This window comes from Adiantum capillus-veneris, chromosome 8 (assembly GCF_014529385.1).
Source record: "Adiantum capillus-veneris isolate H3 chromosome 8, ASM1452938v2, whole genome shotgun sequence".
In the NCBI taxonomy this organism is placed as follows: domain Eukaryota; kingdom Viridiplantae; phylum Streptophyta; class Polypodiopsida; order Polypodiales; family Pteridaceae; genus Adiantum; species Adiantum capillus-veneris.
In genome coordinates, this window is record NC_140938.1 from 54,777,267 (window position 1) to 54,792,043 (window position 14,777).

Below are 14,777 nucleotides of genomic sequence, written 5' to 3' on the forward strand. Positions count from 1 at the left end.
CATTTAGTTTCCCTTCATCTTCCATAGCCCAAGGGTGTAGAGGTCATGCTTAAGACGAGCATGGTGATTGCGGTGATGGTGATGGTGTGGGTTTGTGTGTGTGCACTAGGTACACACAGTGCATAGTGTACTCTTTGGTGATGGTGTGTGTTCTTAGTGTGATGGTGACCCCTCTTTATATAGGGGAGGAGGGGGGAGAAATTCTAGAATTTAGAAATGAAGAAATCATTATCTACATAGGCCATGTGACTGTGGGCCCCACTTGCCTCGTTGTGTGTATATGTGCCAGAACAACAGTTTCATGAGAGAGAGACTAAGAGAGAGAGATAGGTTGATGAAAAAAAGTGAGAGGTGACATGGAGAATAAAGTAATTACAAGAGGGGAGAGAGAGGAGTGTGTTCAGAGGTGAATCTGTGTGCAGATGTGTGTGAACACAAGAAAAATCAGGTAACCACCGGGTGGGGATGGATCTGTGGGCACCTTTTTCAGTGAAACTGAGTGTGTGTGAGTGTGGGGGAGGTTATTTAGCTACAAGACAAGAGACATGGCACCCTTTAGAGAGAGAGGGGGGTATTTGGGTCATGGGATATGATAGGAGAGAGAAAGAGGGGGTGGGGTATACTATTTTGGAAGATAGGGTAAGTTGCATGTGAGTTAGGGTGCATTATTGGTGAGTTATAATGCATTATTGGTGAGAGGTGGGGTAGCTTGAGGGGAGAGAGAAAGGAGAAAGGACAAGGGGAAGAGAGAAGGGGTTGACCTTTTGAGTGGAGGAGAGGAAAAGGGACACCCGGCGGGGCAACAATGAAGAAAAAGGAGGCAAGGTGGGGATGGGCTACCCTGCAGGCATGAGGTGGCCTATTTTACCTTTCTTATATATTTACATAATCATACTTTATTTTTTTTCTTACTTTTTCCAATGCCTTTTATCACTCCCTCCCTAAGAGGGGGTTTTCATGGGGTGGGGACGAGAGAAGAGGGGTATGGGAGCTTGGCTTGTGAAAAGCCCCCATCATTAGCCCTCCCCTTTTGGCTAGAGGCATTCATGTCTCTAGCTCATATGTTTGATCATTATTGTCGGAGGTGGCGGCTGATGGTGTGTCCTCATCTGGAATGTCAATTGGTGGAGCCTGGTCAAATTGAAGAAAATAAGGTTTAATTAGCCAACCATTTACCCTGGTTTTATGAAGTTTTCCATCAGCCTCCATAAGCTGGTAGCTTCCATTGGCATACTTTTTCCTGATGATGAAAGGGCCTCCCATCGGAGCAGGAGTTTCTTATCCTTGCGCGTGTCGAAGCGATTGTCGTAGCGGAGCACCAACATTCCTTTCTTCAATTCTTTTTTCCGGAGATGCTCGTTAAAGCTAAGCCGTCTATGCTCTGCTTGTGCTGCATAATAATTTATTGCTTCTTCTCTGTCGAGCTGCAGTCTTTCCAAGTTGATGATGTGATTTCTCAAATGCATGTTGTGTTGTTGAAGTTGGCTTGCCATTACTCTGAGACTTTGTAGTTGCACTTCAATGGGCAAGATTGCTTCCTTACCAAATACTAGATGATACGGTGTGAATCCCAATGATGTATGAAATGAAGTTCTGTAGGTCCATAAAGCTGGTAGTAGATACTTATCCCAGTCTCCGGGATGATTACTTACCTGCTTGGTAATAATTTTAGAAACCATTCCATTTACCTTTTCAACTAGGCCATTACATTGAGGGTAATATGGTGAAGAGTGCCTCCTTGTAATGCCCAGTTTTTGCATTAACTCTCCTACCAAGTCTGCTCTGAAACTGGCCCTCTATCAGAGATGATCTCTAAAGGTGTGCCAAACCTACAGCATAGGTGCTCGTAGATAAATTTAGCTACCTCTACCATTGTGATTCTAGTGGTGGCTGTAGCCTCTTCCCATCTAGTCATGTAGTCGACCCCCATGATAATGTAGAATTTTCCTGAGTTGGCCCTAGGTAATGGCCCAATGGCATCGATACCCCATTTTTCAAATGGGCCATATGAGAGAATAGGTGTCTGTGGTTCAGGCATAAGTGACCTAGTGCCGGTCTTTTGACACAACTTACACGTTTTGCACCAATGGTGTACATCACGGTTGAGGTTAGGCCATATGAAGCCTGCCTGCAAGATTTTCCTACTTGTTATGTCTAGGGCAAAGTGACCACCACAAACCCCGTCGTGATAGCAAGCAATTACTCCCGTGATTTCGTGAGAGAGAGGGACCTTCCTGAGTATTTGGTCCTTACCCTTACAGTACAAACCATCATTGATGAGTCGATACCTTGTGGACTTCCGCGTCAGCCATTGCTTCTGTCCCTTTGTTAAATCTGATGGGCATTCCCCTGTTTCCAAAAAATGCATGATGTGTCAGGCAAGGCATCACTGCCTTGAAATAGAGGGAGCTTTAGTTTTATTACTCCAACCACCACTTCCTGTAGTCTTTCACTTGCTAGGGCATCTGCTTCTTGGTTTTGAGCCCTTGGGATATGGTGTATTTGAACTTCTTCAAACTTACCCAACAAGGTTTTTACACCACTTAAGTGAGTCCTTAAACTAGGATTCTTGCATGTCCATGCTCCATTTACTTGCCTTACCAGAAGTAGAGCATCCCCAAATACATTAAGGCGTTGTACACCTTGCGAGACGCACCATTGTAGACCCTTGGTTAGTGCTGCATACTCAGCTTCATTGTTAGAATGTGAATCTAACAATTGGCCCAACGAAAATACCTTTGTCCCTTTGTCATCAAAGACCACTATGCCTGCAGCTGCTTTGTCGGATGCTCGCTTGTAGGCTCCATCAAAGTAGAGAGAGTATTCTCCTTCTAACATCGGTGGTACTGGAGGTAATCGGACTTTTCCTTCCTTAGATTGCTTCTCCTTCCTTTCAAAGACTTGGTAGGTCATGAGTCCCCCCAAAATTGTCCTTTTCGTGCTTTCTACCTGTATCGTGTAGTCAAACTCTTGCAGACGAACTAGCCATTTAGTAATTCTAGCAGACACATCCATGTGTTGTACAACATAGGGAAATATTTCATCCGTGGTTAGAATCACAAATTTCTTAGGCAGCAAACATGACCTAAACTTTGTAGTTGCAAATCTAAGAGCTAGGACTAAGTGTTCCACATGGGTGAAACCTTTCTCTCCTGCTGTCATCATTTGACTAGAGAAGTAGATTGGCCTCATGAAAGATGTCGTCGTATCCTTTTGGAGTAGCACAGCCCCCAATGAGTCATCACCAACACTTGAGGTGACATAGAATTTTTCATCCCACTTAGGTGGTGAGATAGTTGGCAGAGTGGCTAAGACCTCCTTTACCTTGTTGTAGTGATGTTCGCGTTCCTCGTCCCAAGTGAAAGTTGATCTTTGAGTGAGTTGTTGCAGTGGTAGAACAAGTTGTGATAGTAGATGTATGAATCTACTTAAGTACCTCACCTTCTGTAGAAAAGAGACCAGTTGACGTGCGGTCGTTGGTGAAGGTAGGGCTATGAGTGTGGACACCTTACTTGGGTCGGCGTTGATACCTTTTGCTGAAATTTCATGGCCTAGTAGAATGACTTTACTCTCCCCAATGTGGCATTTATCCACATTTAATTGCCCACCTAGGCTCTGCAACCTGGCCAAACCTTCAGTTACCTTTTCTAAATGTGAAATATGGGAGCTATATATACAAAAATCATCAATGAACACTCTTATGGATGTTCCAAAGAACGGTTGAAAAACATATGTGACATATCTTTGGAATGTGGCAGGTGCATTTGTGAGACCAAATGGCATAACCCTGTATGAAAAACAACCCCATCGCGTGATAAAAGTGGTTTTTAGCTGATCTTCCAAGGCTATGCGTATTTAAAAGTATCCAGAATAACCATCACAGACGGTATATCATTCAAAACCCGCTACTTCATTCAGAATTTCATCCAAGAAAGGGAGAGGAAAGTGCTCTCTCTTTGTAGCTGCATTTAGTGGTTTGTAGTCAACAGAGACCCTCCACTTACCATTCCTTTTAGGCGTCACCACTACGGGTGACACCCATTCTGAGTTTTCTACAGGATAGATGAATCCCGCCTCTAGCAGTTTCCTTACCTCGGCCAAGAGTGCCTTTTCTTGTACGACCCCCAGTCGTTGTAGCTTTTGCACAACTGGTTTTACCCCTTCCTTCAGCTTAATATGATGTTCCACCATTGTACTGCCTGTGATTCTTTCATAGTTGTCAATGAACAGGTTAGGAAATCCCATCAACATTTGCAAAAAACTATCTTTCTTCTCAAGTGTTAATTCCGTAGACAACATACCCTTCAACCTACTTCCTCCTAGGCCAGGTGATTTGCTCTCCTCTTCATTGGGTTGCCCTTTTGGTGATGGATCACAAGTTGTGCTTACCCTTTGTGGATCCTTCATAATGATACCCATCACATCAATGGAACTGTCACTTTATTTGGTGGATGTGGTCTTCTCCTCAGAACTGGAAGATTCGCTAGTGGTTTCATCTGCCGATGTTTCCAGATTCATTTGCTTCTGCTTGCCAATCCTCATGTCGTAGTAGATTGTCTCTTCTTTCTTACCGGTCATGCGTAGAAGGCCAGTACCCCAGTCCTATTTTGCCTTCATGGCCATCAACCATGGCCTTCCCAAAATTAGTGGATAGCCCTCCCCCTTAGTAGGCATTAAAAAAACATCTACCTCTACCTCAGTGTTGAAAGCTTTGATTTTCACGGCACTTACCACACCCACACACTTTACTTTTGCGTTGTTTGCCATCTTTGCCTTGCATGGAGAAGGCGTGTCAACCTTGAGCCCTAATCGAAGCATCATAGCTTCGCTCATTACACTGATTTGTGCACCTCCATCAATGTAGGTGTTTCCAACCCTTTTTCCTTTTATGTTTATGTCAACAATTGGAAGGATGTCATCCATGTTGCATCCCGAAATTGCTCCGGCTACCTTTGTTTTGGAGCGTCTTGTACTTACCATTTTAGACCATTGTCGCCTTACTTTAGGTACAAGATGTAGCAGCTGTGGCCATGTAATCTTCGGTCCTTGCTCTGCCACATCCAATGTTAGATCATAGGTCTTAGAACTTTCCCCTAGCTGGAAGTCGGTGATGCCCAATTTCCGTCGTGGCCTGGATGGCCTCTTGCTAGTTTCTCCTCTCATGCTTCTCTCATCATCTGATTGTGTAGCCTTCTCCCTCCTAGCTCTTTTCATAGTCATGGCCTCAAGTGGTTCTAAAAAGGTTACCTTCTCCCTACCCTTGTCCCTCTCCTTTGCTCTGGGTGGATCCACTTCTACGGCTTTTCCTTTCTCTTCTAGCCTTATGATGTTTACAGGGCGATCAAGTGGTGGGGCTGGTGGAAGAGGTGGAATGGATGCTTGTAGTGGTGTCTGGGGTGGACGTAGAATTTGTGTTAGTGGGGTTGGTGCTCGGGGTGGGGGTGCTCTTTCTCTAGGGGGTGACAATTGGTTCCTCCTACCTCCTCTATTATAGTTTTGTCGTGGTTTGGGACAGTAGTACATACCGTGACCGTCTTCTCCGCAGTTGTAGCAATGATACTCCTTGTTTTGTCTTCGTGCTCTTCCAGGGTCTTGATCTCTTTCTTGACTCCTCCCTTGTTGTATTAAGTGGACAGACAAATTCTGCACTTGGTCAATAATATGGGCCAACATATCTTGTTGGTCATCTCTTACCCCAAGAACCGGTGGTGGTGGTGGAATGGTGGTTGTCGTAGTTGCTGGTCAACACGATGTTCCTGCTTCTTTTGACTCGGTTTCTTTGGCTTTCATTCGCAGCTTCTTGTCCTTAAGGCGAGCAATCTCAACGGCTAACTCGTACGTAGCCGGGAATCTACCTTTCACCTTCTCCTTGAGAAGCGGCCATAAGCCATGCGTGAACCGATCTTTTTTTAGGAAATCGGGTGCGGCTTCCCCTCTTGCCAGTGACTCAACCCACCGTTCCCACAAATCCACAAATTTGGACTCATAGGTGGCATATTCTAAAAGATCCTCCTGCTTCAAGTCTCTCAACTTGTCCCACAACTTTTTTGAAGTGGTACCTCCCCCAAAGCGCCTCTTAAAAGCGGTTTTTAAGGGTTCCTAGTCATCCTTGGTTGCTTGTGGAAGTGCATTGTACAAAGTAGAATAGTGTTGATTCTCTATTGTGTAGAGCTCCTTCCATTTTGTTGTTGTGGGTTGGTTGTAGGTTGCGGACATGGTTTCGACCTTCTCCTTCTTCTTCTTGGAACTTGGCCTATGTATATCCACTGGGTTTGGCGTGTTGGTTGACTCTCCCACTGCAAATCGATTACAGTTACGCCTAGCACTCGAGCTTCGATGGAGATGCGGAGTTGGTCTAGTTGTGCTTGGAGCTCTTCTTCTTCTGTCGTCCAATTAGCAAATCCTGCTAGCCATTCATCCATTCACAATAGTTTAGGGGTTTCAGTTTTGTAAATTGAAGGGTTTCATGAAAAGATCCTCAGTGGGGGCACCAAATGACGGGAGCAAAGCGAACCCTGAACCCTGACGGCCTCTAAAACACCGGGGACCGAATGGAGCGCCTCGAGCCTGTCATGGTAAAGCAAACAGGGGGCACCACCTAGCTTCAACGGCTAGGACGCAAACAACACACCACCATAGAAAAGTTTTCATCCAAGAGAGATGGATGCTTGGGAGCAATGATGAAGAGGAAAGGGAATGAGATCAAGTGAAAGAGAGAGAGAGAGAGAGAGAGAGAGAGAGAGAGAGAGAGAGAGAGAGTGAGGGAGGGGGTATAGCGGCTTAGTACTTAGGCACCACAAAAGGATGGCGAATCCGCACACCCTTCACACATACACAAGCTCACTCCAAACACAAAACTAGGTGGCGATTCCGCACACCTCACATGGGCAAAACATTGCAAGAAAACATACTCACAAAAACTCAAGCTTTATTTAGAGAATAAGGCGATGAAATGGGGAGCATAGGGTAGGGGAATGAGGAGGGAGAGCGTGGTAGAGCACATGGCGGATAGGTGTTAGTTGATGGCGAAGACTCGCACGAGGGTTACGGCCATCATCCTTCATTTAGTTTCCCTTCATCTTCCATAGCCCAAGGGTGTAGAGGTCATGCTTAAGACAAGCATGGTGATTGCGGTGATGGTGATGGTGTGGATGTGTGTGTGTGTGCACTAGGCACACACAATGCATAGTGTACTATTTGGTGATGGTGTGTGTCCTTAGTGTGATGGTGACCCCTATTTATATAGGGGAGGAGGGGGGAGAAATTCTAGAATTTAGAAATGAAGAAATCATTATCTACATAGGCCATGTGACTGTGGGCCCCACTTGTCTGGCTGTGTGTATATGTGCCAGAATAGTAGTCTCATGAGAGAGAGACTAAGAGAGAGAGATGGGTTGATGAAAAAAAGTGAGAGGTGACATGGAGAATAAAGTAATTACAAGAGGGGAGAGAGGGGAGTGTGTTCAGAGGTGAATCTCTGTGTAGATGTGTGTGAACACAAGAAAAATCAGGTAACCACCGGGTGGGGATGGGTCTGTGGGTACCTTTTTCAGTGAAACTGAGTGTGTGTGAGTGTGGGGGAGGTTATTTAGCTACAAGACAAGAGACATGGTGCCCTTTAGAGAGAGAGGGGGTATTTGGGTCATGGGATATGATAGGAGAGAGAAAGAGGGGGTGGGGTATACTATTTTGGAAGATAGGGTAAGTTGCATGTGAGTTAGGGTGCATTATTGGTGAGTTATAATGCATTATTGGTGAGAGGTGGGGTAGCTGGAGGGGAGAGAGAAAGGAGAAAGGACAAGGGGAAGAGAGAGGGGGTTGACCTTTTGAGTGGAGAAGAGGAAAAGGGACACCCGATGGGGCAACAATGAAGAAAAAGGAGGCAAGGTGGGGATGGGCTACCCCGCAGGCATGAGGTGGCCTATTTTACCTTTCTTATATATTTACATAATCATACTTTATTTTTTTTCTTACTTTTTCCAATGCCTTTTATCACTCCCTCCCTAAGAGGGGGTTTTCATGGGGTGGGGACGAGAGAAGAGGGGTATGGGAGCTTGGCTTGTGAAAAGCCCCCATTAGCATGGACTTTATGTGATTTGCCTGCTAGAAAAAAAATCATTTGTACGAAGTGGGTTTACGAGTTGAAACGTAAGCCGCATGATGATATTGATCGCTATAAGGTTCGACTTGTTGTTGCAAACGGTTATGCACAACAAAAGGTACAGATTTTGAAGAGACTTTTGCTCCCACTTGCCGTATGACTATTGTGCGTTTTCTATGTGCTTTGGAAGCTCATTTTAAATGGGATGTACATCAATCAAATATTGTTAGTGCTTTCTTGAATGGTGAAATATTCGAGGAAGTCAATGTAACGCAACCTCACGGTTTTGTCAAGAAAGGACACGATGATAAAGTGTGAAAATGTAAAAAGGCGTTGTATGGGTTGCAGTCTCCTCGAGGCTTTTGTAACATTCCAATAGAAAGCACTTTGTGGGTGGATGTATGAATAGGTGGTACACTAGCTACCCATTTTTGGGGGTGGTAGCAAGGGGGTGGGCTGGTTGGTAGCTAGGTGAGTAAACATTGAGAGTCTTTTATAATGTTTTATTTGAAAATTGTTCATCAAAAGGCTTGAGCAGCGAGCTGGATTTAAAAACTTTAAAAATTATCTTTTCAGTTTCAACTGTGTGTGTGAAAGTAGTGTGGAGGGAGGGGGGGGGGGGGGGGGGGGGGCACCTTAATCCACAATCATGACGCCTCCTGCTCGTCGACGGTTGTAGAGGGGGGCAACTCAGGTGGCCAAGCAGCTCCTACAGCTGAAGCAAAATCAACCACAATTACTGGGAGGCGGAAGAGGGCCCATCATTCATCTCCCTCGCCTGATCCACCCTCGGACTCCCCTGCTAGAAAGAGGAAGAAGAAGGTCTTGACTCCTTCACCAAAGCCTTGCACTCTTATAGCAAAGAAACATTCCAAAATGGCAGATGTTGTAACCCCCAACACTGAGGTACTACTGCATCTTAGTGTTGCTGGCTGTCTTTGCACAATTTTATGTTGTAACTTGTTTCCAAGGTCCATGTAAACTCTCTTAAGCTTGCTTTGAAGCAAACCTAAGTTAGAGGCTAGATGTTTGTAGATGCATTCAAGCTCCATAAGCTAATGTGCATGCATTCAAGCTTGCATTGAAAACCCGTGTAGAGGCATGCATGCATGCATTCAAGCTTGCATTGAAAACCTGTGTAGAGGCATGCATGCATGCCTCTACACAGGTTGAATGCATGCATGCATTCAAGCATATATATTTGTGCACATTGCATTTTTTGACTGAAATTCAATTGGCTGGCTGCACATGCATTCATGTCTTGTGCATAGTTGGGACTGTACTCGTATGGATTGCAAATCATAGTGCTATGAAGAAGCATGAATCAATGATATTCTATTAGTGTGGTAGCTACCACCTACAACACTCATTTAATATAGGGAAAGTGCATCAAAGATAATAAAGATTGTAGCATTCAGCATTCTACAAAAAACATAACAAGTTGGTAGCATTATGTTAGCCAGCTACCAATCAAAAGGGTTCATTTAGCAAAGAAATTCCAAGGTGGTAGTTACATGGTAGCTATTTGTCTGGGACACACGTAGTTGTACCACCTATTCATGCACATGCCGAGCCTGCTTTTGCTCCTACTCAATGCAACAATTGATGTTTAATGTGAAAACTTCTATAAAATTGTGATATTATAAATGCTCACCATGCATAAGTTATCAAAGTTTTCAGTAAATTTATGGCCGTGTATGTTTCAAGCTTAAGTGTTGAACCATACTATACCCGTATGCGTTTGCCGTATGGAAACAACTATGGTCTTATGTTTTTCCCTGTATTTTACAGGGCAAAGGCCGTTGGTGCACTCCATATGTGCCATTTGAAAGGAAGTCAGTTTTTTGCATGACAAAGCCTCAAGCACATGAAGTATACGACCTCCCCAACTCTGGAGTGGATGCTCGACTGCTGACTCAGGCAGATTTCACCAACAAAGATTGGTTGAAATGCTTTAAGGAGGTGCCGAAGAGGGGCAGCAAACTAAAATGTAGAGATGTGAAGCCAGAGCTCTGGAACAGGTTTTATGTATTGTTCACATACATGTATCAAGAACCTCCTGGAAATTATGGTATGGAGGTGACTAAAGGATCTGCCAGAGGCTTTCTATATGAGCAGTTGAAGGGACATGTTGATTGGGCCTTGTTTTCAGAAAGTATTGTCACAAATATGGATCCAGGAAAATTACATGCAAAGAAGCAGCGATGGGCAGCTTTCCATTCCTTCTCTTCCCCTAACAGTTCGCGGCAAATGACGAGGACTCCAGATCATTTGGAGGCACCCCAGGATACTCCAATCGATACACTGGATGATGTGCAGAAAAAGAATTTATTTGGTCCATTGTCTCTTACAGAGTTAGATACTATTTACAACATGGTTGTAAGCAAGCATTCTTTTGCATTGTCAGAGTATAATGAAGCTTTTAAGAAGCTGGAATTGCTTCAGGTTGATTTGCACCGAAATGAAGGTGCCAACCTCCTAGTGGAAAAGCTCAGAGGCCAGTTGAAAGATGCAGAGGCTGCATTACTAAAGGCAGAAGGTAGCATCGATGATGTGGATGCAATTAAGGTGGAGCAACTTAAAAATACTGTCGACAGGTTGTCGCTAACACTCCAAACATTGCAAGTGGTAGTTGAGGAGAAGGCACCACTTGATGCTATGGATAGTGCTCTAAAGGAGAGAGATTTTACACAGGAAGTGGAGGAGTGTGAACATGCGCGGATGGATTTTGTGAAGACCATGCAGGTCAAAAGAAGTACAGTTTTGTTGTCTGCACCTCCGTCGAAAGTTCCACCTGTGGATATGGGCACCTTGTCTTTGGACAAAGTTTGCAGTGCTTGTGGGTTGACGATGTACAACGACGATGCACTTGGCATGTTTTTGTTGGCCTGCAATCATGCCTTTCACATGTACTGTTTTGGCCATCTTGTTGCAAGCAAATAAACATGCATGGAGATGGGATGCATGCAACCGATTTTGCATACCATGCGGTCTTTGTTGATCCTCGGTAGTACAAATGCCAATTTCCAAGGAGTGAAATCAAACACCAAACCCTTATCAGTGCCCTTAAGCATGCCACCATGGTATACACCCTGCTGCATTTTGTAGCTTAAATTTATCTGTTTTTTTGTGTTTCTGTTATCAAGAGAACCCTGCTAATTGTAACTACTAATACAAGACTGGTAGCTACTAGTACAATACTGGTAGCTATCACCCTCATAGTGGCAGCTGTCATGATAATCCTGGTACAGCTAGCTACCAGTATGGCTGTGGCTACCATTCTTCCATGAGCTACTATTCTCCCATGGAAGTCTTACTGGTGGCAAGGTAGCTACCATTCTTCCATTAGCTACTGTTTTACCATGGAACTCCTGCTGGTGACAAGGAAGTTCTCACTGTCAACCCTGGTAGCTACCAGTATAATAGTGGTAGCTACCATTCTACCATGATCTTCCATTCTGTCAAGGAAGTCCTGCAATTGACAAGGTGGCTACCAGGATTGCATTGGTAGCTGCCATTCTGTCATGAGCTGCCATTCTGCTAAGGAAGGCCTGCAAGTGACAAGGTGGCTACCAGGATTGCATTGGTAGCTGCCATTCTGCCATGAGCTGCCATTCTGCCAAGGAAGTCCTGCAAGTGACAAGGTAGCTACCAGGATAACATTGGTAGATACCATGATAGCATCCGTTGCTACCATGATGGCAGGGGGCAAGGTAGCTACTAGGATAGCATTTGGTAGTACTGTTAGCTTATTAGTGCTTGCCTGGTAGCTTCTATTGTCATGTTGACCCTGCATGTAACTTGAAAACTTGTTCTTAATTTCTTATTGTGAATAACAGAATTCAAGGTGTTGGTACATGCTGAGAAGGAAGATGTTAGAGAAGTATAGTCCTGAGAATGGAGATCAAGCAGAAAATGCTCCTTCATCAATGAAGGATAATGAAGTGCCAGCCAGAGACACCAGTCCCTCCATCCTGCAGACCATACAAATGATGCAAAGGGAAAGAAAGAGAAAGATGACAGGTGTTATTTTTGGTTTTGTTTTTTCCTAAAGGTAGATAATATTGTTTAAGGTTCATTCTCGTTGATTGTTTCTTCTCTCTTGCAGATCGAGCTGCCAGAAATCCTACAGAGGATGCAGAAGGGCAAACAAAGACATCAAAGGACCAATTAGCCATAGAGATTGGAGAAAATAGTAACATGGAATCTGGAAGAAAAGGTGCTACAACAACCAGAGTCAGAAAAAGTAGTCTTGATATTTTTGTAGCCTATCCCCATTTTTGGCTCTTTTCCTAAATCCTGTCGCCGTTTTTGGCTTTGTAACAATTCTCCATTTCCTATGAATTAAGAAGCCAAAATAATTTTTGTTTTGTCCTGTCCATCATTGTTGTTTATCTCATTATTGTTTTTATGTTCAGATGCTGCCACTAGCAACATTGACAATCTTGATCACATATTAACTATGATAGCACAATCTACTATGAAAGACCCTCCTGATGTAGATGGTTCATTTAGAGTTGAGGGCCAAGTCCCATGTGCTAGCAACATTGATGACCAAGAAGATAAAAACATGGAGTCTTTTGTCCTCAGCATAGGTGAAGACATGGAGATTATCATGAAAAAGTCTGAACCAAGAAGGGAAAATGGTGATGCATCTGTGATGCAGGTGGTGATGCAAGTTGTGCAGTTGGTGCAGATGATGACACGAAGATTAAAATTGATAAGTCTGAACCACCTCGGGAAGATGGTGACACATCTGTGGATGCAGGTGGTGCAGGTAGTGCAAGTGAAGACACATACATTATCATTGAAAAGTTTGAATCACCTTGGGAAGATGGTGATGCATCTGTGGATGCAGGTGGTGAAGCAAGTTGTGCAGCTGGGGCAGTTGGTGCAGGTGAAGACACGGAGATTACCAATGAAAAGTTTGAACCACCTCAGGAAGATGGTGATGCATCTGTGGATGCAGGTGGTGATGCAGGTTGTGCAGTTGGTGCAGGTGGTACATAATATGTAAGGCACGATGATGGGACGGTGTCTCGGCAAAGGGAGGATGGAGGAGGTGCAGGTGGTGTTGCAGATTATGTTAGGAATGATGATGGGATGGTGTCTCCTCCATGGGAGGATCCTGGGAACATATTGTTTAAGAGTAAGCCAGCTTTAATCCTTGATATTAATGGTGTCCTGCTGACTTCATTAGACAAGAGGTACCGTTCACGAAAGCCTGCCTACTGGAATGATCTAGAAATTGTAGACATAGCAGGAGTGTTTGCTGGGTATAAAAGGGATGCACCTGCATTCTTGGACTGGTGCCTTGTGCACTTTGATGTATTTGTGTGGACCTGCTGCATGAAGACTAAAGTAGAAAACCTATTGAGTGCCTGCTTTCCTGATCAGTTTTCCCAATTCAAGGAAATTCTTGCACAACAGGATTGTGTAAGAGATGCTAGATTCAAGATAACTGGTGGAAAGCCTGTATTTTACAAGAAGCTAAGTGACTTCTGGGAGAAAAGAGGTCAGTACACTGCTACGTCCACAATTCGAGTGGATGACACACAGTACAAGCAGCTGTGGAATCCTCCAGGCACTTTTTGCATTGTGAAGAATATGGAAAATCATAATCCCACTCAGATTCAAGGATATCTTACAACAACTGTAAGATCTTGGCTCACGGCTTGGCTTTGTGCGGAAGATCGCCTCAAGTATGCCGAGGACTGTGCACTGTCAAGACCGATCGATAACCTGAGAATTAGGATCTCAAAGCAGTGGCGTCTAGAGTATTACAGCTAGATATATTATCCTGACATGTAACCATGATAAGCGATGTAAACAGTCAACCATTTACTGAATTATGGAGTATTTTGCTCACTTGTAATGATGACATAATGTAGTAAAGCAGCTTCCAATGCTCAATGTAGTAAAGCAACTTTTGTTAACTTGTACACTTGTTTAAGTTTTTGCATTGTTCATCACTGCACCTCCACAGTTGCACAATTACAAGTACTTAACACAGCTTCCGATACCAGGAAATGTTAAGGGCAGCTACCAATCTGCATAGTAGCTACCCTTGCAGCTACTTAGCTACACTTGTTTAATTTTTCTATGTCTATTGTGGAGATGATTTATTTCTTATGGCTTAATGTACACGCGGGAGTACTGGTGGGCACTTGGGTTGGTTCTAGTGGTCATGATCATTCATGCATCAGATGTATTTAGCATTTACCAGAGTCACCTGTCCATTGTCTCTTAGGACTTGCATATGCAGCCTCGAACGTTTGAGAAGTGCTGCCACATTTGCACGCCCCTGCGATTATTCTAAACGGCTCCTTATTGCCCCCAATGTGATGACCCCCCCTCCCCCCCCCCACGACGTTCAGCTATTATGGTGCCGATGGTGAAGGCGGGAGAGAAGCAGAAGCCTGCAAAAGACTGCTAACGCCTACTATTTTCAGGCTTGCAAAAGCTGACCTTATCCTCTGTCAATACAACCGTTGAGCAACCGCCTGCTACGCATGTGCGAGATCCATCATCGGTTGGCTGTCCGGTCAGGGGCATCGAACCCTTGAATGGCCGGCTGCATGTGTGAGTCTTATCTGGAGTTGCCCTCATCTCCTTTTTTAGGGAAAGGCTTTCGACAGAGTGTTCATGCTATCTGCCTCCGGATATCACATAGGCA

At 44.3% G+C, this 14,777-nt stretch overlaps 1 pseudogene; it reads left to right on the forward strand.

Moving 5' to 3' along the window:
• Positions 1–12,581: 12,581 nt before the first annotated feature.
• LOC147452162 (uncharacterized) lies at positions 12,582–13,891 on the forward strand (annotated as a pseudogene).
• Positions 13,892–14,777: the final 886 nt, after the last annotated feature.